At 40.1% G+C, this 27,289-nt stretch overlaps 1 protein-coding gene across 1 annotated transcript in view; it reads left to right on the forward strand.

Moving 5' to 3' along the window:
- Positions 1–2,323: 2,323 nt before the first annotated feature.
- Positions 2,324–27,289, forward strand: part of LOC129854626 (speckle-type POZ protein-like) — a 42,127-nt gene continuing 17,161 nt past the window's right edge. Inside the window, exon 1 of the mRNA XM_055921891.1 lies at positions 2,324–2,427. The gene's annotated coding sequence lies outside the window, so the exon portion shown is untranslated. The remainder of the gene's footprint in view (positions 2,428–27,289) is intronic.

Genomic DNA, 27,289 nt, shown 5'->3' on the forward strand with positions numbered 1-27,289 from the left:
GACCTTTGGCATGCTAGTTGTCAATTTGTTGAGGTAATCTGAAGAGATTTCACCCCATGCTTCCTGAAGCACCTCCCACAAGTTGGATTGGTTTAATGGGCACTTCTTACAGCTGCTCCCACAACAGGTCAATAAAGTTGAGATCCGGTGACTGCTGGCCACTCCATTATAAACAGAATACCAGCTGACTGCTTCTTCCCTAAATAGTTATTGTATAGTTTGGAGCTGTGCTTTAGGCCATTGTCCTGTTGCAGAAGGAAATTGGCTCGAATTAAACGCCGTCCACAGGGTATGGGATGGCGTTGCAAAATGGAGTGATAGCCTTCCTTCTTCAAGATCCCTTTTACCCTGTACAAATCTCCCACTTTACCACCACCAAAGCACCCCCAGACCATCACATTGCCTCCACCATACTTGACAGATGGTGTCAAGCACTCCTCCAGCATCTTTTCACTTTTCTGCGTCTCACAAATGTTCTTCTTTGTGATCCGAACACCTCAAACTTAGATTAATCTGTCCATAACACTTTTTTCCAATCTTCCTCTGTCCAGTGTCTGTGTTATTTTGCCCATCTTAATCTTTTCTTTTTATTGGCCAGTCTGAGATATGGCTTTTTCTTTGCAACTCTGCCTAGAAGGCCAACATCCCGGAGTCGCCTATTCACTGTCGACGTTGAGACTGGTGTTTTGCGGGTACTATTTAATGAAACTGCCAGTTGAGGACTTGTGAGGCGTCTGTTTCTCAAACTAGACACTCTAATGTACTTGTCCTCTTGCTCAGTTGTGCACCGGGGTCTCCCACTCCTCTTTCTATTCTGGTTAGAGCCAGTTTGCGCTGTTCTGTGAAGGGAGTATTACACAGCGTTGTACGAGATCTTCAGTTTCTTGGCAATTTCTCGCATGGAATAGCCTTCATTTCTCAGAACAAGGATAGACTGACAAGTTTCAGAAGAAAGTTATTTATTTCTGGCCATTTTGAGCCTGTAATGGAACCCACAAATGCTGATGCTCCAGGTACTCAACTAGTCTGAAGAAGGCCAGTTTTATTAATTATTTAATCAGCACAACAGTTTTCAGCTGTGCTAACATAATTGCAAAAGTGTTTTCTTATGATCAATTAGCCTTTTAAAATGATAAACTTGGATTAGCTAACACAACGTGCCATTGGAACACAAGAGTGATGGGACTCTGTACGCCTATGTAGATATTCCATTATATATCAGCCTTTTCCAGCTACAATAGTCATTTACAACATTAACAATGTCACTGTATTTCTGATCAATTTTATGTTATTTTAATGGGCAAAAAGTTTGCTTTTCTTTGAAAAACTAGGACATTTCTAAGTGACCCCAAACTTTTGAACGGTAGTGTATATATTCTCATCCCATTCCTTTACTAGATTGTGTGTATTAGGTTTTGTTGTGGACACTCAGGAGTTCATCAGCATAGATGCAGCTTAAATCAAATACAATTTTATTTGCAGAGTAAAGTGACTAAACATCAGGATAGATAATAATACGAGTAAAATAAAGAACAGAATAGCAGCAGCATATGATGATTATGAAAGTATTTGTGTATGTGTTCATATTAAATTAACTATTTAGCAGTCTTATGGCTTGGGAGTTGAAGCTGTCTCGGAGCCTGTTGGTCTGAGAGCCGATGCTCTGGTACCGCTTGCTGGATGGTAGCAGAGTGAACAGTCTACAGCTTGGGTGCCTGAAGTCATTGGCAATTTTTTGGGCCTTCCTTTGACACCGGCTAATATAGAGGTCCTGGATGGAAGGGAGCTTGGCCACAGTGATGTACTGGACCGTCTGCACCAAGCAGTGATGTGGCCAGTCAAGATGCTCTTGATGGTGCAGCTGTATAACTTTTTGAGGATCATATGGCCCGTGCCAAATCTTTTCAGTCTCCTGAGGCTTAGTTGGTTGCTAACCTTGAACATTAACATTTGAGTAATTGAGTGTCCGCAGAGGGGAGATGCTGCTATTAATTTTAATCCATGTGCAAATTAAATACACCCATATCAGCCTCTGTTAGTGCTTTAATCTTGGGACATTGTAATTAAAGTGAGGGAATAGCCCACCAATTCTGCAGATTGAATTAAGATAAATTGGTCCAATTAAATTAAAACACTGACCCCCAAATGTCAGTGTATACCAAAACCTGAAAGGTTGATTCATTTTCAGCAAATTCAAAGTGCAACTTGGTGTTTCAATCAATCAACACTGTAAACGTGTACTATTTTTTTGGTCCTAAATATGGACATTAGGGCCTGGTTGCAAGGTCCTCGGACTTCCACTCCAAAACAGTAGATAGCGCTGTGTATGCAAATAGCTTTGGCTGAAATCCAATGATGGAATCTTGTCGATGTTGCAGCAGCTAACGTTAATAACATAAGATCTGCGCAAATACAGCCAGTTAAAAGGTGAGTTTACCGAAAATGTAGCTAACAAGACAGATTTTTACAAAGATTTAATGGAAATATGAATTAATATCTTTGTCGTTATGAAATTGAAAACAATGTTGCCATTTCTCAAAATAAACAATGAGTTGCAATCAGTAGCTACGTTAGTATGGGAATTTGAAGTTAACGTTAGCTACCGCCGCTAGTTAGCACCAACTTACTGGCTAGCAAACTAGGGGTTTAAAATGGGCTAATTCAATGTACCGCAGATATTTGTTAGCCAAGTTATACATGCATGCCCTTAACATCGCATGAGAGTTTTAAATGCATGAAAACTAATTTCGCCATGTTGTAGTTCGTCAGCAAGGTACTTTATTTATTTTTAACAGTTGACGTATCGACAAATGGCTAGCTCAATTAGCTAACGCTAGCTAACTTGCTCTTCAAGTTTTGGTGTTAGCCAACTGTTAGTCATCCGTAACGTTAGCTAGCTAGCTAGCCACCCACCCATCCATCCAAGGCGTTGGTTTGGCGTTCAAGTGTTGTTAGCTAGCTATGAACCTAACGTTAGGTCGTTCGTTAGATGGCCATGTACCTAATAGGTAGCTAGCTAAGTGCTAACCGTACTTTGGGTTGATTGATTAGCCAGACAGCCCCCCGACTTGTGTTGTGGACGAACATCTGCCATAAACTTTTCCTATAGTTATCATTTCATGTTGGCTAATGCACATGCCATTCTGCCAGTTGGAAATTGGCAAGTTGAAGATGGTGATTTTAACACAATACAGACAGTATAGCTGAGAAGGAAATGTATTCAGGAAATGTAGCTAACGTTAGGTAGTACCAGCCTGCATCCATTGTGCAGTTAGGTACTGCATTGCACCTCACAAGAACAATAGTAGCGGCTTAGTTAGTGCAGTAGATTGACATGAAACATTCCATCTTGATAATGACATTTAGAAATTAACTGATCTTTTGGACCCATATTCCCCAATAACACATTTTCTTCTCTAACTTCCTAGACCGGACAGTTTATACAGCTTAATATGACCTAAAAGCTGCCCACAGTCCCCAAATGAAGGGACAAATTAGGCCGGTAGCTTCAAATGTCAAAACATTTAGATAAAGAGATAATGATGGCGGCCACAGTGAGTATAAAAAACATTTGTGACACCTGCTCTTTCCATGACAGATTGACCAGGTGAAAGCTGAAAGCAATCAGTGTAGATGAAGGGGAGGAGATGGGTTAAAGAAGGATTTTCAAGCCTTGATTGTGTATGTGTGCCATTCAGAGGGTGAATGGGCAAGACAAAAGATGTACATGCCTTTGAACTGGGTATGGTGCACTGGAACATGCAACGCTGCTGGGTTTTTCCACGCTCAACAGTTTCTTGTGTGTATCAAGAATGGCCCACCACCCAAAGAACATCCAGCCAACTTGAAACATTTGGAGTCAGCATGGGCCAGCATCCCTGTGGAACACTTGACACCTTGTAGAGTCCATGCCCCATTGAATTGAGGCTGTTCTGAAAGGCAAAAGGGAGTGCAACGCAATATTAGGAAGGTGTTCCTAATGTTTTGTGCACTAAGTGTATTGTGCATACCCCACCATACCATGAGACATCCATGTCTTAAATGATTGTGATTGGTATCATTTTAAAAGATTACAAACAAGATTATCAAACTATTTCATAGTAACTTAAACATTACCTTAAACATAAATTATATTACACGAGAAAAAAAAGTATTCTTATTCGCATATGTTGTAGCTTGGACCCTATTTTACATCGTCTGAGGGTTTTGGGTTGTGCCTGCAATCGGTTGAGATACATGCTCTTCAATACAGGGAGGGTGTCATGTTTTGGCTGATATATTTACTAAAATGGGAATATAATTTAAACGTCAACTTTCAAATGGTACCACAAGATGGTTGGAGGTCCACACATCAGATAATGTTGGCTTGATTGGGAATATCTCAATCAATCAATCAAGTTTATTTTATATAGCCCTTCGTACATCAGCTAATATCTCGAAGTGCTGTACAGAGACCCAGCCTAAAACCCCAAACAGCTAGAATGCAGGTGTAGAAGCAGAATAATAATGCAGAATATCTGTATTAAATTATACTCTGTCTTCCATAGGAAAACTATTGCAAACATTGAAAAATATAGATAATTAAATTGACATTCAACGGTGTATGGTCCAGTGGCCATCTTTGTTGTAGTAATTAAAGTACAATTTCATCAATTTAAATTTCAATGGTGTTACAGCTAAATTGTAGTGGTCTGAATGGATAGAAATATAATTCATAGAATGGATATATGATTGAAATGACACCCACCCTGTATTCAAAAGCATGCTGTGTTTAAACCGATGGTGGGCACAACACAAAGACCTCATGAAAAATTGGCGTTTACACGTTTTTAGATATTTTTTTTTTATAAGCAATGTAAATTGTCAATTTTTTTCTAAGAAACCTATATCTCCTGATTGTTTTGGTATTCGGGTCCAAAACATCACTTTCTGACTACTTTCTCCATGGGAAAACATGTATGGAAAGTTTTGTTTAAATCCAAAGGGATGCTGTCAAAAAGTGATTGAATTCAAATGGATTTACCTGTGTAACCTCTAGGTGCTGCTGCACTGTTAGTAATAGCATCAAATAGAAGATGACATTAGATACAGTGCATTCGGAAAGTATTCAGACCCCTTGACTTTTTCTACATTTTGTTACGTTACAGCCTTATTCTAAAATGGATTTAAAAAAAAATTCTCATCAATCTATAAACAATACCCCATAATGACAAAGTGAAAACACATTTTTAGAAATTTTTGCAAATGTATAAAATAAAACATACCTTATTTACATAAGTATTCAGACTCTTTGCTATGAGACTCAAAATTGAGCTCGGGTGCATCCTGTTTCCATTGATCATCCTTGTGCTGTTTCTACAACTTGATTGGAATCCACCTGTAGTTAATTCAATTGATTGGACATGATTTGGAAAGGCACACACCTGTCTATATAAGGTCCCACAGTTGGCCGTGCATGTCAGAGCAAAAACCAAGCCATGAGCTCGAAGGAATTGTCTGTAGAGCTCCGAGACAGGATCGACCATGTCGAGGCACAGATCCATTTATGTTGCATTGAAGGTCCCCAAGAACACAGTGGCCTCCATCATTCTTCAATGGAAGACGTTTGGAACCACCAAGACTCTTCTTAGAGCTGGCCACTCGGCCAAACTGCGCAATAGGGGGAGAAGTGCCTTTGTCAGGGAGGTGTTCAAGAACCCGATGGTCACTGACAGAGTTACAGAGTTCCTCTGTGGAGATGGTAGGAACCACCATCTCAGCAGCACTCCACCAATCCAGGCTTTATGGTAGAGTGGTCAGACGGAAGCCCCTCCTCAGTAAAAGGCACATGACAGCCCGCTTAGAATTTGACAAAAGGCACTTAAAGGACTCTCAGACCATGATAAACAAGATTCTCTGGTCTGATGAAACCAAGAGTGAACTCTTTGGCTTGAATGCCAAGTGTCACGTCTGGAGGAAACCTGGCACCATCCCTACAGTGAAGCGTAGTGGCAGCAGCATCATGCTGTGGGATGTTTTTCAGGGACTGGGAGACTAGCTAGACGCAGCAGTCTCTGAATGTCCTTGTGTGGCCCAGCCAGAGCCCGGGCTTGAACCCGATCAAACATCTCTGGAGAGACCTGCAAATAGCTGTGCAGCGACACTCTCCATCCAACCTGGCAGAGCTTGAGAGGATCTGCAAAGAAGAATGGGAGAAACTCCCCAAATGCAGATGTGGCAAGATTGTATCGTCATACCCAAGAAGTCATGAGGCTGTAATCGCTGCCAAAGGTGCTTCAACAAAGTACTGCGTAAAGGGTCTAAATACTTATATAAATGTATATTTACAGGTTTTCCAATTTTGCAAACATTTCTAACCCTGTTTTTGCTTTGTCATTATGATGGAATGTGTGTAGATTGAAGAGGGGGGGAACTATTTAATACATTTTAGAATAAGGCTGTAACGTAACAAAATGTGGGAAAAGTCAAGGGGTCTGAATACCTTCCGAATGTACTATATGCATTAATCTCCCTTCCACCACCTCATAACCTCCTTTGCTTGGTAAAGGTGATGGGATTTGTGTGAGGAAGTACAATTGTGCAAAGTCGGGGATGAAAGCGAGTCCAGATGATCGCAGTTAAAAACAATCAACAGTTTAAATGTTTTCTGAGATTGAATTTTTAGGAAAGGACTATGAGCAAGGGCAGAATATAAAATCGCTCCCATAGAGGTCCAATGTGGACTGTGCTATTGATTTCTGGTGCCTGTACCAATTGAGCAATTCCACACGTGGAAAGTGACCATTTTTGCCCCTATTAAGCCTCTTGTAAGACCCTATGATCTGATAACAGCACATGATACAAACAGCATTTTGGTGTCATTATAGTCCTTTATAGTGTGCTCTAAAATAGGGAGTATGTCTAGATTCTGAAATAAAAATGTTCACATTCATTTATTCAAAGTAATGAATGTCTCAAAAGTATACTTTTTGATTTAGCTTATTTTTTGAGATATTGTTTGGAGTAATATACTCTTCAAACTAGAGGTCGACAGATTAATTAGGGCCGATTTTCAAGATTTCATAACACTCAGTAATCAGCCTTTTTGTACGCCGATTATGGCCGATTTACATTGCAATCCACGAGGAGACTGCATGGCAGGCTGACCACCTGTTATGCGTGTGCAGCATCAAAAGGACCTTGTGGCTGCAAGGAGCCAAGGTAAGTTGCTCGCTAGCATTAAACTTATCTTATAAAAACAATCAACCTTCACATAATCACTAGTGAACTACACATGGTTGATGATATTACTAGGTTAACTAGCTTTTTCTGCGATGCATATAATCAATGCGGTGCCTGTTAATTTATCATTGAATCACAGCCTACTTCGCCAAACCGGTGGTGATTTAACAAAAGCCTATTCGTGAAAAAAGCACAATCGTTGCAATAATGTACCTAATCATAAACATCAATGCCTATTTTTTATTATATATTTAGTTTTAATTTTTTTTATGTTAGCAGACAATATTAACTAGGGAAATTGTGTCACTTTTGCGTTCAGTGCAAGCAGAGTCAGTGTATATGCAGCAGTTTGGACTGCCTGGCTCGATGCGAACTGTGTGAAGACCATTTCTTCCTAACAAAGACCGTAATTGATTTGCCAGAATTGTACATAATTATGACAACATTGAAGGTTGTGCAATGTAACAGTAATATTTAGACTTAGGGTTGCCACCTTTACAATAAAATACGGAACGGTTCCGTATTTCACTGAAAGAATAAACGTTTTCGAAATGATAGTTTACGGGTTTGACCATATTAATGACCTAAGGCTCGTATTTCTGCGTTTATTATACACTGCTCAAAAAAACTACGGGAACACTTAAACAACACAATGTAACTCCAAGTCAATCACACTTCTGTGAAATCAAACTGTCCACTTAGGAAGCAACACTGATTGACAATAAATTTCACATGCTGTTGTGCAAATGGAATAGACAAAAGGTGGAAATTATAGGCAATTAGCCAGACACCCCCAATAAAGGAGTGATTCTGCAGGTGGTGACCACAGACCACTTCTCAGTTCCTATGCTTCCTGGCTGATGTTTTTTTTATTCGACCCCAGATCAAGTTATTCACTCCATTTCTTCTCTCACTGCCTGTCGACATCTAGTGGAAGACGTATGAAGTGCATATATACTAATAAATATCAAGGACATTAACCTTTTATGGCTGCAGCGCGACGCCGGTACACCTATGACAACATCCACCTCAAGTGCAGGGCGCGAAATTCAAAATCTAATTTTTTTAAATATTTAACTTTCACATATTAACAAGTCCAATACAGCATTTGAAAGATAAACATCTTGTCAATCCAGCCAACATGTCCGATTTAAAAAAAAATGTTTTACAGAGAAAACACCACATATATTTATGTTAGCTCACCACCAAATAAAAAAGAGGACAGACATTTTTCACAGCACAAGTAGGATGCAAGTAGCATGCACAAGCCAACCTAACTAACCTAGAACCAACCTAAATAACCTAGAAAAAAACTACCTCAGATGACAGTCCTATAACATGTTACACAATAAATCTATGTTTTGTTCAAAAAATGTGCATATTTTAGCTATAAATCAGTTTTACATTACTGCTCCCATCATAGCTACAGTCAGAAATCGCACGGGAGTAGCCAGAGAAAATACAGACACCAACGTCAACTACTAATTACACATCATAAAACATTTCAGAAAAATATATGGTGGATAGCTAATGAAAGACAAAGATCGTGTGAATAGAGCCAATATTTCCGATTTTTGAAGTGTTTTACAGCGAAAAACACTATATTGTTATATTAGCTTACTACATTAGCTAGCACACAGCAGCATTGATTCTAGTCAAACGGTAGCATAGCACAGTTCGACAGATATATGAAAAAGCATCCCAAATTGGGTCCTTTGTTGATCTTCCATCAGAATGTTCTCCAAGGGGTCCTTTGTTCAGAAACGTCTTTATTTCGATCCAGAACGAACGATTTCCCTCTTGAATTAGCAAGCACACTGGCATTGCGACGCTAACCTCTCCATCTTGACAAAATTCTTGCGTCGCATCACGTCTAAAGTCCAGAATAAATTTCAATAATATAATTAAACTATATTGAAAAAACATACTTTAGGATGATATTGTGACATGTTTTAAATCAAATCAAAGACGGAGATCATATTCACCTTTAACGAGCGTTTTCCAGGAGCCGAGTCCAGGTTCTACTTTGCGCCCAGAAAAAAAAATAAAGTGCGCCAGTCTCACTCCAAGAGGTTGTGTTCAACCCCAGGACGAGATATTCAAGTCCTTTCTGCTCTCACTTCCGCATGACACCCAGAGGAAGGCGTATGACGTGTTTCTACAGTCCTAAGTGACATGCCCTTTTATAGACAAGGTCTTGAAGAGAGACATCGATTTTGGAAATCTCAATTCCGGATAGGAAATGGGCTGTAAAAATAGTTCTGTTCCACTTAGAGAAATAATTCAAACGTTTTTAGAAACTAGAGACTGTTTTCTATCCAATAGTAGTAATAATATGCATATTGTAAGAGCAAAAATTGATTAAGAGGCCGTTTGAAAATTGGCACATATTTTCCAGGTTTTCAATACGCCCCCTGCAGCCATAAGAAGTTAACCTTTTTTTTACAAAGTGAAAACAGCACCCCCTATTAAGAAAAGGTAGGCAGGCCCTAGAACAGAGCATCGATTTCATATTTTCCACTTCCTGTCAGGAAGTTTGCTGCAAAAGGAGTTCTGTTTTACTCACAGATATAATTCAAACGGTTTTAGAAACTAGAGAGTGTTTTCTATTCAATAGTAATAATAATATGCATATTGTACGAGCAAGAATTGAGTACGAGGCCGTTTAAATTGGTCACGATTTTCCCCCAAATTGAAAACAGCGCCCTCTGTCCTCAACAGTGGGAATATTGAAGACTCATGTTAAAAGGAACCACCAGCTTTCTCATGTTCTGAGCAAGGAACTTAAACGTTAACTTTTTTACATGGCACATATTGCACTTTTACTTCTCCAACACTGTTTTTGCATTATTTAAACCAAATTGAACATGTTTCATTATTTATTTGAGACTAAATTGCTTTGATATATGTATTATATTAAGTTAAAATAAGTGTTCATTGTTCATTCAGTATTGTTGTAATTGTCATATATTTATACAAATCGGCTGATTTAATCTGTATCGGCTTTTTTTGGACCTCCAATAATCGGTATCAGCATTGAAAAATCACAATCGGTCGACCTCTACTTCAAACACGTCAAATTACCAGAGTGGGTGCTCTGCTACTTTTGAAGATTTGACCCATTTATAGAAATTGACATTATAGGTCATTAATCAATCACGTTCAGCAAATCACCAGCAGAGGAAGTTTCCTTCGAATACTTTCCGCCGCTCACTGTGTTGGTGGTGCTCATAAAACTGATCTTAACTTCAAAAGTATCAGCGCACCCACCTTGGAAGTTTTATGTAGCCTACTTGTAGAGTATGTTTTAAAACAATATATTTAAACAAATTTAACTCAAAAAGGGTTCTTTTGAGATTCATATTAATATTTTGACTATTGAATACATTAAAGTAAAATGTATTTCGTAATCTAAACATATTTTAGAGCACACTATTAGAAGTGTAATGACACCAAGATGTTGTCTGTATCATGTACGTTTAATGTAGGAGGCATGTATATGGTTATAAAGGGTCTAACAAAAAATGGTTTGTGTAAAATATAAAAAGCATATCAAACTTCCTACCTCCCTATTAAGTTTATATGTGGAAATTGCCAGAACAATCTGAGATACAAAAACTATTTCCTGGCCTTCCTGGTGTGGAATTTCCCAATTATTTTTTTAAGGTTTTGTCTGTGACAGCGCAGTCTTTAATGACTGATGCATTGGAGATAGACCCGTGTCTCTTCTGAGACGCTCAGGATTGAGAAGCTTGGTTCTGGGGACTTTTTAAAAGGATGTAAATACTAATGTATTATGCTAAAATAGAATTTCCACCTCCAGAAATGAGCCCAATGACATAGGCTTGGTAAAAATTATTTTAATATAATGAACCATGCTTAACACCTATGCATTAGAGCTGGGAAGATAAACCGAAAATGATCGACACCAACCATACCGATCACTTATGGCAGGAAAATTGATGGCTACAACCACCAAACAAAAATATAAACACAACCTGTAAAGTGTCCCATGTTTAATGAGCTGAAATCAAAGATCCCAGAAATGTTCTGTATGAACATAAAGCTTCTCATTTTGTGCACATTTGTTAGTTACTATTTCTCCTTTGCCAAGATAATCCATCCACCAGACAAGTGTGGAATATCAAGAAGCTGAATAAAGAGCATGCTCATTACACAGGTGCGTCTTGTGCTGGGGACAATAAAAGGCCACTCTAAAATGTGCAGTTTTGTCACACAACACAATGTCACAGATGTCTCCAGTGTTGAGGGAGTGTGCAATTGGCATGGTGATTGCAGGAATATCCACCAGAGCTGTTGCCAGATCATTTTAATGTTCAATTCTCTACCATAGGCCACTTCAAACGTTGTTTTATAGAATTTGGCAGTATGTCCAACCGGCCTCACAACCGCAGACCACGTGTAACCACGGCAGCCTAAGACCACTGTATCTGGCTTTTTCACCTGTGGAATCGTGTGAGACCAGACAGCCAATGAAACTGTGGGTTTGCACAACCGAAGAATTTCTGCACAAACTGTCTGAAACCCTCTCAGGGAAGCTCATCTGCGTGCTCTTCGTCTTCACCAGGGTCTTGACCTGACTGCAGTTCTGTGTCGTAACCGACTTCAGTAGGCAAATGCTCACCTTTGATGACCACTGGCACGCTGGAGCAGTATGCTCTTCACTGATAAATCCTGGTATGGCATTGTGGGGGTGAGCGGTTTGCATGATGTCAACGTTGTGAACATAGTGCCCCATAGTGGGGTTATGGTATGGGAAGGCATGAGCTATGGACAACGAACACAATTTAATTTTATCGACGGCAATTTGAATTTAGAGATACCGTGATGAGATCCTGAGGCCCATTGTCGTGCAATTCATCTGCCGTCATCATCTCATGTTTCAGCATGATAATGCACGGCCCCATGTCGCAAGGATCTGTACACAGCCCCTGGAAGCTGAACATGTCCCAATTCTTCCATGGTCTGTCACCCAGTGAGCATGTTTGGGATACTCTGGATTGATGTGTACGGCAGTGTTCCAGTTCCTGCAAATATGCAGCAACTTCGCACAGCCATTGAAGAGGAGTGGCAAAACATTCCGTAGGCCACAATCACCTGATCAACTCTATGCGAAGGAGATGTGTCGCGCTGCATGGGGCAAATGGTGGTGACACCAGATACTGATTGTTTTTTTTTGGTCCACGTCCCTACCTCTTTTTTTTAAGGTATCTGTGACCAACCGATGCATATCTGTAATACCAGTCATGTGAAATTCATAGATTAGGCCTATGAAGTTATTTCAATTGACTGATTTCCTTATGAACTGAAACTCAGTAAAATCTTGATAATTGTTGTTTTGTTCAGTGCAGTAGAAGTTAAGGATAATACAAAGAGAACTGGTGCACATTAATGTTCTAAATTTATCGTTGTCACATCAATTCAGGCAATTTATCTCGACATGGATTTTTGTCCATGTGGCCCAGTTTTACTATGCATGGTCCATATTATCGGGTATGTTATTAGCAATACACGTTATCACCTGTAGCCCCCCAACTGATAGCACCATAGTGGCTATAAATGGGCATCCCCATGCTTTAGCCTATCTGCATTTAGCCTGTTGAGCTAATCATTAGCTAGATCCCACATGTGTTCTTTTAACTAAGGAGCATTATATTGATACATTTTATGTTCCCAAAAAACTTGCATAAACACAGTGAATATAATGTAGGCCTGACTGTTAGGGGAAATTGGGGTAAACGCCACCCTGCTTGTACTTTTCACTGAAACCACTGCCCCCCCCCCCCCAACACATTCCCTGGTTTCCACTACTCTTGTACAACTAAAAATGTCATGTCTCATCTCAATTAACCCTAATCATATTTTTTTTAGTTACCTCAAGTAACACTACAATTGACACATGTTACATTCAATCCAACTCTGCCCTATGCACTCATGGCAAATTGCTGAGCTGTGAAAGTACTTAACCCTGCCTCTGCTAAAAGCTAAAATGTTGTAGTTCACACATATTTAGGAGTCGAGAAATAAATAAGTAGCAATGGAAAGCTGGGACCCCCATCTTTTTAACAAAGGCCATTAAAACGGCAGTTTTCCCTGTGATTGCAGTATGAATGGACAAGCATTGAATGCTTGTCCAGAATGCATGTTTCCCTCCCTGTGGCATTCACAATATGAATGCACCGTAAGAGGAATATTTATCTTGCATTGAACGCACAACAACAAGCTGACTAGGTAAATAGATAAATATTCTACTATGGGGTTGTCTATTCATTACTCGTTTTGATTGCAGATAAATAAAATGTGGATTGTTCTAGCATCTTCAAAGTGCACCTCGGCAGAAATATTTTTTCATGTTTCATATTTGTTTAGGGCGTGGCGGCCAGTGGCGATTGTAGCATGTACCTCTTGATGGGGCAAACTCTAAAAATTGTTTTAGATGCATACCAGCAAAGCCACTACACAATACAACACTAAATGTATCAAATAAAATGTGTCACATGCGCCAAATACAGCAGGTGAAATGTTTACTTTACAAGCCATTAACCAACAAAGCAGTTTTAAGAAAATAGTATAGCAAATATTTACTAAATAAAATAAAAAGTAACACAAAATAGGCAGGATATATACAGGGGCTACCGAGTCAGTGTACTGGTTAGTCAAGGTAATTTGTACAAGGATGTAGGGGTAAAGTGACTATACATAGATAATAAACAGCGAGTAGCAGCACTGTAAAAACAAAGGCGGTGGACATTTGATTAATTGTTCAGCAGTCTCATGACTTGGGGGTAGAAGGTATTAAGGACCCTTTTGGATGGAGACTTGGCACTCCAGTACCGCTTGCCGTGCGGTAGCAGAGAGAACAGTCTGACTAATTCCACTATAACAGTGACAAACTGTGCCAACAAACTGTTAGGGACTACATGTACAGTTGAAGTCTGAAGTTTACATACACCTTAGCCAAATGCATTTAAACTAAGTTTTTCACAATTCTTGACATTTAATTCTAGTAAAAATTCCCTGTTTTAGTTCAGTTAGGATCACCACTTTATTTTAAGAATGTGAAATGTCAGAATAATGGTAGAGAGTGATTTATTTCAGCTTTCATTTCTTTCATCACATTCCCAGTGGGTCAGAAGTTTACGTACGCTCAATTTAGTATTGGGTAGCATTTCCTTTAAATTGTTTTACTTGGGTCAAACATTTTGGGTAGCCTTCCACAAGCTTCCCACAATAAGTTGGGTGACTTTTGGCCCATTCCTCCTGACAGAGCTGGTGTAACTGAGTCAGGTTTGTAGGCCTCCTTGTTCGCACACTCTTTTTCATTTCTGCCCACATTTTCTATAGGATTGAGCTTGGCACACCTGTATTTGGGGAGTTTCTCCCATTCTTCTTGGGTATGACACTACAAGCTTGGCACACCTGTATTTGGGGAGTTTTTCCCATTCTTCTCTGCAGATCCTCTCAAGCTCTGTCAGGTTGGATGGGGAGCATCGCTGCACAGCTATTTTCAGGTCTCTCCAGAGATGTTGGGTTCAAGTCTGGGCTCTGGCTTGGCCACTCAAAGATGTGTGCGCTTAAGGTCATTGTCCTGTTGGAAGGTGAACCTTCACCCCAGTCTGAGGTCCTGAGCGCTCTGGAGCGGGTTTTCATCAAGGTTCTACTTTGCTCTGTTCATCTTTCCCTCGATCCTGACTAGTCTCTCAGTCCCTACCACTTAAAAACATCCCCATAGCATGATGCTTCCATCACCATCCTCCAGTCTTGATGCTTGGCATTCAGGTCGACGTAGTGTCCCCATGAGTGACAGAACACTAATCCAATCACGGCGCAACTAAAGAACATTACCAACCCATACGTTACGTATTTTTCGCTGGCTGCCCCACCCCCACAGAAGTGCTGAGCACGTATTAATGCCAAAAAATAACAGGCAAATTATTATTTTTGGGAATAAACAGGTGGGGCTCAACTGGTGGGCTTCTGACCCACCTACCCTGAATTTTGGGTCTCCACTGGTGGCGGCAATGATTTTGCAGTGGCGTATCGCCACAGCTAAATGAATGCAGCGTGAACACTGACAGACCTTGTGTTCGCTAACACTTCGACAAGTTCGATTTTTTGCTGGACATTGCCACCAGAAATGCCTGTATTCTTCTACTCTTTAATCTGTACAGGAAATTGTTTTTTGAAGTGGCATTTTGTTCCTGATTTTAATTGCAATTGCTCAACATCAATTGACTATTGCTTTTTGGAAGCATTTCTATGTTTTTAACTAATATTTATTTGGGGCTTAAAGGAAAGGACTTTCTCTTCCTAAAAATGTTTTAGTGGAGGAATTGGTTCAATATAAGACAATGTGACCCTATAGGCTGCTTGATTTAGACCAAGGGTGGGCCTGATTGGTGTCACACTTTTTCTGCATCCCTAGCAAACACAGCTGATTTAATCAAATTGCATTCTAAACTGAAGATCATGATTAAGTGATCATTGGAGTCGGGTGTGTTAGCTGGGGAGGAGCAATACTGTGACACCAATCAGGCCCCCGAGGACTAGAATTGTTCACCCCAGATTTAGACATCCCACAAAACCTGTTCCGGTGCAGGGTTTCTGTTAGCCGGTAATAGCTGGCTTTTTGCTAAAAATAATAATAATGAAAAGCCGATAAATATAATTGGCGCCGATCAATTGTCATGGTCGAATAAAAAAAATCACTGAAATAATGCATTTTATATTTATTATATTGCATTTTCATATTTATTGACTGAAATGCCAGTCAATCTAGTGTGAGAGCTGCTGCTACAGCTCCTGATGCTGCTGGAGTGAAACGCGTTTTATAAGTCAAATCATTGCGCAACAATTCTAAATGCAATCGCGTGTTAACAGTTTTGATGGTCCTGTTTTTAACCTCTCTAGGGTATGTGGGACGGTAGCGTCTCACCTCATCAACAGGCAGTGAAAACTGCAGGGCGCCAAATTCAAAACAACAGAAATCACATAATTAAAATTCCTCAAACATACATGTACTTTACAACATTTTAAAGATACATTTGTTGTAAATCCAGCCACAGTGTCCGATTTCAAAAAGGCTTTACGACTAAAGCAAACCAAACGATTATGTTAGGTCAGAGCCAAGTCACAGAAAAACAGCCATTTTTCCAGCCAAAGAGAGGAGTCACAAAAAGCAGAAATATAGATACAATTAATCACTAACCTTTGATCTTCATCAGATGACACTCATAGGACTTAATGTTACACAATACATGTATGTTTTGTTCGGTAAAGTTCATAATTATATCCAAAAATCTGAGTTTACATTGGTGCGTTATGTTCAGTCGTTCCAAAACATCTGGTGATTTTGCAGAGAACCACATCAATTTACAGAAATACTCATAATAAACATTGATAAAAGATACAAGTATTAAACATGGAACTTTAGATAAACTTCTCCTTAATGTAACCGCTGTCAGATTTTTTAAAAACTTTACGGAAAAAGCACACCATGCTATAATCTGAGTACAGCGCTCAGAGCCCAAATAAGCCATAAAGATGTTTTGGAGTCAACAGTCAGAAATAGCATGATAAATATTCACTTACCTTTGATGATCTTCATCAGAATGCACTCACAGGAATCCCAGTTCCACAATAAATGTTTATTTTGTTCGATAATGTCCATATTCCTCCTTGTTGTTCGAGTTCAGTACACAATGTAAACTCACGACGCGCGTGCAAGTCCAGAGGAAAGTACGGACAAAGTCCAAAAAGTGATATTACAGTCCGTAGAAACATGTCAAGCAAAGTATAGAATCAATCTTTAGGATGTTTTTAACATAAATCTTCAATAATGTTCCAACTGGAGAATTCCTTTGTCTTCAGAAATGCAATGGAACTCAAGCTAACTCTCACATGAACGCGCATGGTCAGCTCGTGGCACTCTGGGAGAGACCTTACTCATTCCCCTCTCATTCGCCCCCACTTCACAGTAGAAGCATCAAACAAGGTTCTTAAGACTGATGACATCTAGTGGAAGCCTTAGGAAGTGCAACATGACCCCATTTCCACTGTATCTTGGATAAGCAATGAGTTGAAAAACTAAAAACCTCAGATTTCCCAATTCCTGGTTGGATTTTTTTCTCTGGTTTTTGCCTGCCATATGAGTTCTGTAATACTCACATACAGTATATCACAAAAGTGAGTACACCCCTCACATTTTTGTAAATATTTGAGTATATCTTTTCATGTGACAACACTGAAGAAATGACACTTTGCTACAATGTAAAGTAGTGAGTGTACAGCTTGTATAACAGTGTACATTTGCTGTCCCCTCAAAATAACTCAACACACAGCCATTAATGTCTAAACCGCTGGCAACAAAAGTGAGTACACCCCTAAGTGAAAATGTCGTTAGTGTTACAAGGTCTCAGGTGTGAATGGGGAGCAGGTGTGTTAAATTTGGTGTCATCGCTCTCACACTCCCTCTTACTGACTGGTCACTGGAAGTTCAACATGGCACCTCATGGCAAAGAACTCTGAGGATCTGAAAAAAATAATTGTTGCTCTACATAAAGATGGCCTGGGCTATAAGAAGATTGCCAAAACCCTGAAACTGAGCTGCAGCACGGTGGCCAAGACCATACAGCGGTTTAACTGGACAGGTTCCACTCAGAACAGGTCTCGCCATGGTCGACCAAAGAAGTTGAGTGCACGTGCTCAGCGTCATATCCAGAGGTTGTCTTTGGGAAATAGATGTATGATTGCTGCCAGCATTGCTGCAGAGGTTGAAGGGGTGGGGGGTCAGCCTGTCAGTGCTCAGACCATACGCCGTACACTGCATCAAATTGGTCTGCATGGCTGTCGTCCCAGAAGGAAGCCTCTTCTAAAGATGATGCACAAGAAAGCCCGCAAACAGTTTGCTGAAGACAAGCAGACGAAGGACATGGATTACTGGAACCATGTCCTGTGGTCTGATGAGACCAAGATAAACTTATTTGATTCAGATGGTGTCAAGCATGTGTGGCGGCAACCAGGTGAGGAGTACAAAGACAAGTGTGTCTTGCCTACAGTCAAGCATGGTGGTGGGAGTGTCATGGTCTGGGGCTGCATGAGTGCTGCCGGCACTGGGGAGCTACAGTTCATTGAGGGAACCATGAATGCCAACATGTACTGTGACATACTGAAGCAGAGCATGATCCCCTCCCTTTGGAGACTGGGCCACAGGGCAGTATTCCAACATGATAACGACCCCAAACACACCTCCAAGACGACCACTGCCTTGCTAAAGAAGCTGAGGGTAAAGGTGATAGACTGGCCAAGCATGTCTCCAGACCTAAACCCTATTGGGCATCTGTGGGGCATCATCAAACGGAAGGTGGAGGAGTGCAAGGTCTCTAACATCCACCAGCTCCGTGATGTCATCATGGAGGAGTGGAAGAGGACTCCAGTGGCAACCTGTGAAGCTCTGGTGAACTCCATGCCCAAGAGGGTTAAGGCAGTGCTGGAAAATGATGGTGGCCACACAAAATATTGACACTTTGGGCCCAATTTGGACATTTTCACTTAGGGGTGTACTCACTTTTGTTGCCAGCGGTTTAGACATTAATGGCTGTGTGTTGAGTTATTTTGAGGGGACAGCAAATTTACACTGTTATACAAGCTGTACACTCACTACTTTACATTGTAGCAAAGTGTCATTTCTTCAGTGTTGTCACATGAAAAGATATACTCAAATATTTACAAAAATGTGAGGGGTGTAATCACTTTTGTGATATACTGTACATTATTGAAACAGTTTTAGAAACTTCAGTGTGTTCTATCCACATCTACTAATAATATGCATATCCTAGCATCCGGGCCTGAGTAGCAGGCAGTTTACTCTGGGCACGCTTTTCATCCGGACGTGAAAATACTGCCCCCTACCCCAAAGAAGTTAGAGTTAATATTTTTTATTTTCTCAACTGGCAATTGAAGCACGTTTCCCATTCCCCATTCATGTGTATAGGCAACTAAGCAGGCTCCAGCTTACACACACTACTTTGCAATTAGTTGGAGGCAGTATGCATTTTGAAATCATATACTTAATTGTTTGAAACCTGAACGTGTTACTACATTGAGGCATGTCTTACCTTGCTTCAAAATAGCCTTGGCAAAATCCAACCAAACCTGAAGGCAATTTTTTTATAAATACTACCAGATGCCATTGAAACCAGTAGCCTATTTCTTTCATGTTCTATTGGTTTTCAAAATCAACTTTCTTTCATTGTCTAGTAGCCAAAGGCATAATCCTAGTGATATAAGCAACCCATGCTAGTTGTTGCATCTTTAGCTTTCCCCTCTTAAAATATTGAACCGATATTTTAATCTTTGTCTCACTCGCATATGCGATGCTAATTGTATTATGGAACTAACATTTGCGTGTTGTTTATTGCCTTTTGCGCATTGCTGCGCTTATAATGTGAAGAAATAATAGTTTATCAACATTTTAAGCTAAACGTTCTGATCTGTTGCATGAGCAATGCATGAGCAATTTATATTTTTATTTAAAAAATGTAGCCCTTTTTCTCCCCAATTTCATGGTATCCAATTTGTAGTTAGTCTTGTCCCATTGCTGCAACTCCCGTACGGACTCGGGAGAGGTGATAGCCGAGAGCCATGCGTCCTCGGAAGCACAGCCAAGCCGCACTGCTTCTTGACACATTGCTCGCTTAACCCGGAAGCCAGCCGCACCAATATATGTTGGAGGAAGCACCGTACACCTGGCGACCGTGTCAGCTTGCCTTGTGCCCGGCCCGCCACAGGAGTCGCTAGTGCGCGATGGGACAAGAAGGTCCCTGCCGGCCAAACCCTCCCCTAACCCGGACGATGCTGGGCCAATTGTGTGTTGCCCCATGGGTCTCCCGGTCAAGGCCGGCTGCGACAGAGCCTGGACTCGAACCAGGATCTTTAATGGCACAGCTAGCACTGCGATGTAGTGCCTTAGACAACTCGGCCACTCGGGAGGCTTTAATGTTTTTTTTATGTAGCCTATCTATCTTCCCACAACTGTCCTAGAGTCTGTTTTGGAATGGGCTATTTTATTTTTTTCGCCCAGAACGACAAGCTGACCAATAGAATAAGTACACTTTTTTTTCTACTACATCGGCTAGTTATTTCGCTGTTGGTTACTTGTCTTGTTGGATGAGGAAAAGTGAACATGGACAATAATTGGATTTTCAAATTGCGCATCGCAATTTGGTAAGAAGGACGCACCCCTTTACATCCTCGAGTTGCATGTTCTATTAAGATGAATTACCATAATCTAAATGTGATTTCTGTCTTTCTGAGCATTGTGGGTGGATGCCCTAATCAGGTTACGCACCCAATGCCTATGGGTCCTGTAAATGTCTTCAGTGTCAGGAAAATGTGGTGCCTGCAGAATTTTAATTTACCCAACGGAAACTCTGTTCCGACAGAACAGCTCTAACCTCTAATTTTCTATGGTTTTATGGGATCTGTCAAATAGGCTTACGTGTATAGAAATTGAAACATTGTGATTTTAGAGACACAATATAACAATATCCTATGATTTAAGGGGACTACAGTCAATCTGTTTGTAGGCTCTCGCCATCATCCTTATCATTAGGCTATTCACATAATTCAAGTCACATTCACCATTTGATCATTCATTGACATCAGTGAGGAGAGACACATTGGGTTTAACAACAATAGAACTAGGGCAATAATTAAATATTTCTTTGTCATGACATTTCATAACCTATGTGATAGGTGATAGCAAAGAATCCCCTCCTTAATCAAGAGCTTTGCTATCTAATATTTGTTTTGTGTGTGCAGGAAAGTTTGAGTAGCATTGTTTTGTTTGTTACTTGTATAACTTTAGGAGCTGGGATGTCGGCCCTGCAAATAGTTTAGGTCAGAGACTATAAAATGTTCGGTACGCTCATTAGCATTTAGTTTGCTTTCTCTGTCGTATTTTACATGGACTTGTTAGAATTGCTAACCTTTTGGATTACAGAGGCAAAGTGAGGTTTGAAAATGGTGTCCATTGTGTAGAGTGCCGGTATTAGCGAATATCCCAGAATGGCACAAGGTCGATATGACAATCTGGATACTGCCCAAGTCTTATCATCACACAGTATGTACACTTTCCTGTATTTATTCTGTCAACATTGTAGAAACTAGATATAGGCCTAGATATAGTAGGCCTATAGGTGCGTGTAAATTAGTTCCCCAGCCAGCTGTTCTGCGCACACTAAAATCACAATGTTTCCATTTCTATAGCTAGTCATGTTACAAAGTGTTTTTTTTATTTTATTGAAATGACCAAATGTCAGCCTTGAACCATCCAAATATTTTCTGCACATGTGAACGAATGCAGCTTATGCTTCCTGTGACTTCACATTCAGCTCAGATTTTTTTTATAGACCAAGAAGCGCTATCAAGGTATGAAATAATATTAACATGGTATACTTAATCAAAATAGTAAAAAAAATTGAGCCTTTACGAGTTTCTCCGTGAGCCAGCCGTTAATCAGCCAATGCACGCGGGCAAACGTCTCTAACAAAGGAGTTTGCTTCTGCTGCAGCCTAAGCTGGACAGTATAACGAGTGGCAGAGGTGCTTCGGTCAAATAGACTACAGGTTAATTAAGTGCAACAAAAGTCTGTACTGCTCTGTTGAATGAAGGCTCAGAATTACATAATTGCATTTTTCATATATTGCAGATTGTGGCTGTATCATTTCCAATCCCCCATATTTTTGGGGTAAATACATACATACATACATACATACATACATACATACATACATACATACATACATACATACATACATACATACATACAGTTGAAGTCGGAAGTTTACATACACTTAGGTTGGAGTCATTGAAACTCGTTTTTCAACCACTCCACAAATTTCTTGATAACAAACTATAGTTTTGGCTAGTCGGTTAGGACATCTACTTTGTGCATGACACAAGTAATTTTTCCAACAATTGTTTACAGACAGATTATTTCACTTATAATTCACTGTATCACAATTCCAGTGGGTCAGAAGTTTACATTCACTAAGTTGACTGAGCCTTTTTAAACAGCTTGAAAATTCCAGAAAATGGCGTTATAAGCTTCTGATAGGCTAATTGACATCCTTTGAGTCAATTGGAGGTGTACCTGTGGATGTATTTCAAGGCCTACCTTCAAACTCAGGGCCTCTTTGCTTTGACATCATGGGAAAATCAAAAGAAACCAGCCAAGACCTAAGAAAAACAATTGTAGACCTCCACAAGTCTGGTTCATCCAATTTCCAAACGCCTGAAGGTACCACGTTCATATGTACAAACAATAGTACGCAAGTATAAACACCATGGGACCACGCTGCCGTCATACTGCTCAGGAAGGAGACGCGTTCTCTCCTAGAGACACACCTACTCATTCAAGTTTTTTTTGTGGGTTTTTTGGACTATTTTCTACATTGTAGAATAATAGTGAAGACTTCAAAATTATCTAAATAACACATATGTAGTCATGTAGTAATCAAAAAAGTCTTAAACATCAACATATATTTTAGATTCTTCAAAGTAGACTCCCTTTGCGTTTGACAGCTTTGCACAATCTTTATCTGGACTGCTTTTCCAACAGTCTTGAAGGAGTTCCAACATATGCTGAGCACTTGTTGCCTGCTTTTTGGGGGCGGCAGGTGGCGTAGTGGTTAGAGCGTTGAGCCTGTAACCGAAAGGTTGCTGGATCGAGTCCCCTAGCTGACGAGGTAAAAATCTGTCGTTCTGCCCCTGAACAAAGCACTGTTCCCCGGTAGGCTGTCATTTGTAATATGAATTTGTTCTTAACTGACTTGCCTATTTTTAAATGAAGGTTAAATATATATATATTTGTTTAACTCTGTGGTCCAGCTCATCCCAAACCATCTCAATTGGGTTGAGGTCGGGTGATTGTGGAGGCCATGTCCTCTGACGCAGCACTCCATCACTCTCCTTCTTGGTGAAATAGCCCTTACACAGCCTGGAGGTGTGTTTTGGGTCATTGTCCTGTTGAAAAACAAATGATAGTACCACTAAGCGCTGTATCATCCAGGCTGTATCACAACCGGCCGTGATTGGGAGTCGCATATGGCGGCGCACAATTGGCCCAGCGTCGTCCGGGTTTGGTCGGTGTAGGCTGTCATTGTAAATAAGAATTTGTTCTTAACTGACTTGCCTAGGTAAATAACGGTTTAAAAAATTCAAAAATGTAAACGCGCACACTAGATGTGATGGCGTATCGCTGCAGAATGCTGTGGTAGCCATGCTGGTTAGGTGTGCCTTAATTTAAATATATCGCCAACAGTGTCACCAGCAAAGCAACCCCACACCATCACACCACCACCTCCATGCATCACGGTGGAAACCACACATGTGGAGATCATCAGTTCACCTACTCTGCTTCTCAAGAAGACACAGAGTAGGTTATTTCCACCAGTTTAATCACAAAGGACAGATTTCCACCGGTCTAATGTCCATTGCTTGTGGTTCTTGGCCCAAGCAAGTTTTTTTGTATTGGTGTCCTTTAGTGGTGGTTTCTTTGCAGCAATTCAGCCATGAAGGCCTGATTCACGCATTCTCCCCTGAACAGTTGATGTTATGATGTGTCTGGTACTTGAACTCTGAAGCATTTATTTGGGCTGCAATTTCTGAGGCTGGTAATTCTAATGAACTTATCCTTTGCAGCAGAGGGAACTCGGGGTCTTCCTTTCCTGTTGCGGTCCTCATGAGGGTCAGTTTCATCATAGCGCTTGTTGGTTTTTGTGACTGCTTTTGTGACTGCTCTTGAAATGTTCTGTATTGACTGACCCTCATGTCTTAAAGTAATGATGAACTGTCGTTTCCCTTTGCTTATTTGAGCTGTTCTTGCCATAATATGGACTGTCTTTTACCAAATAGGGCTATCTTCTGTATACCACCCCTACCTTGTCAAGGCATCACTGATTGGCTCAAACGCATTAAGGAAAGAAATTCCACAAATTAACTTTTAACAAGGCACACCTGTTAATTGAAATGCATTCCAGGTGACTACCTCAAAACTGGTTGAGAGAATGCCAAGAGTGTGCAAAGCTGTCATCAAGGCAAAGGGTGGCTATATATACACACAGTACCAGTCAAAGGTTAGGACACACCTACTCATTCAAGGGTTTTTATAAATGTTTTACTATAAAGTGTTGCGGGTGTGTGCCTTTCCAAATCATGTCCAATCAATTGAATCTACCACAGGTGGACGTACAAGTTTTGGAAACATCTCAAGGATGATCAATGGAAACAGAATGCACCTGAGCTCAATTTTGAGTCTCATAGCAAAGGGTCTGAATGCTTAGGTAAATGAGGTTTTTTATTTTAATACATTTGCAAACCTTTCTAAAAACTTGTTCGCTTTGTCATTATGGGGTATTGTGTGTAGAATGAAGATATATTTTTGAAATCCATTTTAGAATAAGGCTGTAATGTAACAAAATGAGAATAGAATACCTGGCACCATCCCTACGGTGAAGCATGGTGGTAGCAGCATCATGCTGTGGGGATTTTGTTCAGCGGCAGGGACTGGGAGACTAGGCAGGATTGAGGCAAAGATGAATGGAGCAAAGTACAGAGAGATCTGGGATGACAACCTGCTTCACTCCATGCAGGAGTGGCTTCGGGGCAAGTCTCAAAGTCCTTCAGTGGCCCAGCCAGAGCCTGGACTTGAACCCCATCAAACATCTCTGAAGAGACCTGAAAAAAGCTGTGCAGCAGCGCTCCCCATCCAACCTGACAGCTTTAGAGGATTTACAGAGAAGAATGGGAGAAACTTCCCAAATACAGGTGTGCCAAGCTTGTAGCGTCATCCCCAAGAAGACTCGAGGCTGTAATCGCTGCAAAAGGTGCTTCTACAAAGTACTGATTAACCTCTCTTGGGTACGTGAGACGTTAGCGTCCCACCTCTTTAACAGCCAGTGAAAACTGCTGGGCGCCAAATTCAAATACAGAAATACTCATTATATCAAATAACAAAACATATTTTACATATGTTTAAAGATTTAAAGATTAACTTCTTGTGGTTTAAAGGTTTAAAGATTAACTTCTTGTGAATCCAACCACAGTGTCAGATTTTTAAAATGCTTTACGGCGAAAGCATAATTTAAGATTATTTGAGAACATAGCCCACTAGACAAATCATTACAAACAGTAACCAGCCAAGTAGAACAGTTACACAAGTCAGAAATAGAGATACAATTAATCCCTTTGATGATCTTCATATGGTTGCACTCAGCAGACATTCATTTACTCAATAAATGTTCCTTTTTTTCGATAAAGTCTCTTTATATCCAAAAACCTCTTTCGTTTTCTTCAATAATCCACAGGCTCAAACGCAGTCAAAACAGGCAGACAAAAAAAATCCAAATTGTATCCGTAAAGTTCATAGAAACATGTCAACGATCTTTATATTCAATCCTCAGGTTGTTTTTAGCTTAAATAATCGATAATATTTCACCCGGACAATAACGTAAACAAGAAACGCACTCTCTCGGTCTCGCGCATGAAAAAGCTCTGTGACACTTTAGGGTCCACTCATTCAGACTGCTCTTACTTCCTCATTATTCAGAATACAAACCTGAAACAATTTCTAAAGACTGTTGACATCTAGTGGAAGGCATAGAAACTGCAATTTGAGTCCTAAGTCAATGGATACTGTAATGGCATTGAATAGAAAACTACAAAACCAAAAAAAGTACTTCCTGAATGGATTTTTCTCAGGTTTTTGCCTGCCATATCAGTTCTGTTATACTCACAGACACTATTTTATCAGTTTTGGAAACTTTAGAGTGTTTTCTATCCAAATCTACCAGTTATATGCATATCATATCTTCTGGGCCCAAGAAGCAGGCAGTTTAATTTGGGCATGCATTTCATCCAAAATGTTGAATGCTGCCACCTACCCTAGTGATATTTAAGTAATTTTTTTTATAAATTAGAAACTTTTTCTAAAAACCTGTTTTTGCTTTGTCATTATGGGGTATTGTGTGTAGATTGAGAGTAAAAAACAATGTAATACATTTTAGAATAAGGCTGTAACCTACCTGGAAAATGTCAAGGGATCTGAATACTTTCTGAAGGGACTGTACGCGGATGGCTTTGATTGACGGGTGCTTTTACGGGGGTGTGCATGTGTGAGTTTGCTGATTCTCTCTCTAGGACTATGTTCTATGGAGGTACATTTGTGTCTTTTTGTCAATAGCAAAACTTTTATTTTCAATCAAAAATAATTGTTCTGAAAGCAAAAAAACGATGCTTCAAAGTAAAAAAAAATATAATAATTTGCAATCAATATTTTTTGTAATACAGCAATAAACTATGCAATTTATTCCCAAAAAATGTTTCAAACAAAAAATGTATTTGAAAACAAAACAATTTAATTTCGCTATCAACCACGCTCCATTTTGGCTAGGCTGCCCCCTTTGCTTGCAGTGCTTTTTTGTTGTTGCTTTTTTTTTTATTATTGGGGGATTGAAACACTCGTTCTTCGTGTGCACTTTTGACCCAACAGCTGTGGGCGGGCTTTAGTGGGAGGTGTGGATGATGCTTGTCCATTGGTCAGCCATTATTTGAGTGTCAATTTGGCTACAACCAATACTGTTCAGCCTTTCTTTCCGACACAAAGGCAGTCATAGCGGACACATACGAGAAGGACTGTGTGATGATGGAATCTCAGGTAAACAGCACTGGGTGGTTCTTCCGTCCATCTTCTACATAGCTAGAAGTTAGCTCCTGCGATTCAGTGTCGGTTCTGTACATTTTCTACATCTGGTAGGCCTACATTATGATCAAATAGCCACAGTAGCCTAATTGGTCACTGTTAAAACAGTACATTTAAAGCTGGTACAGCCTCTGTGTTCACAGTAAACGCACGCCGGAAGTTGCACAGAATTTGCACAACATTCAAGTTTGTGCTCTTTAGACGGCAACATTTTTTGGGGAAAAATGCTCTACACTGCTGTACAATGTGACTATTTTACTCGCATATGCGCTTAAGTATTTTGCT

The sequence above is a fragment of the Salvelinus fontinalis genome, chromosome 1, assembly GCF_029448725.1.
Source record: "Salvelinus fontinalis isolate EN_2023a chromosome 1, ASM2944872v1, whole genome shotgun sequence".
Lineage (NCBI taxonomy): Eukaryota > Metazoa > Chordata > Actinopteri > Salmoniformes > Salmonidae > Salvelinus > Salvelinus fontinalis.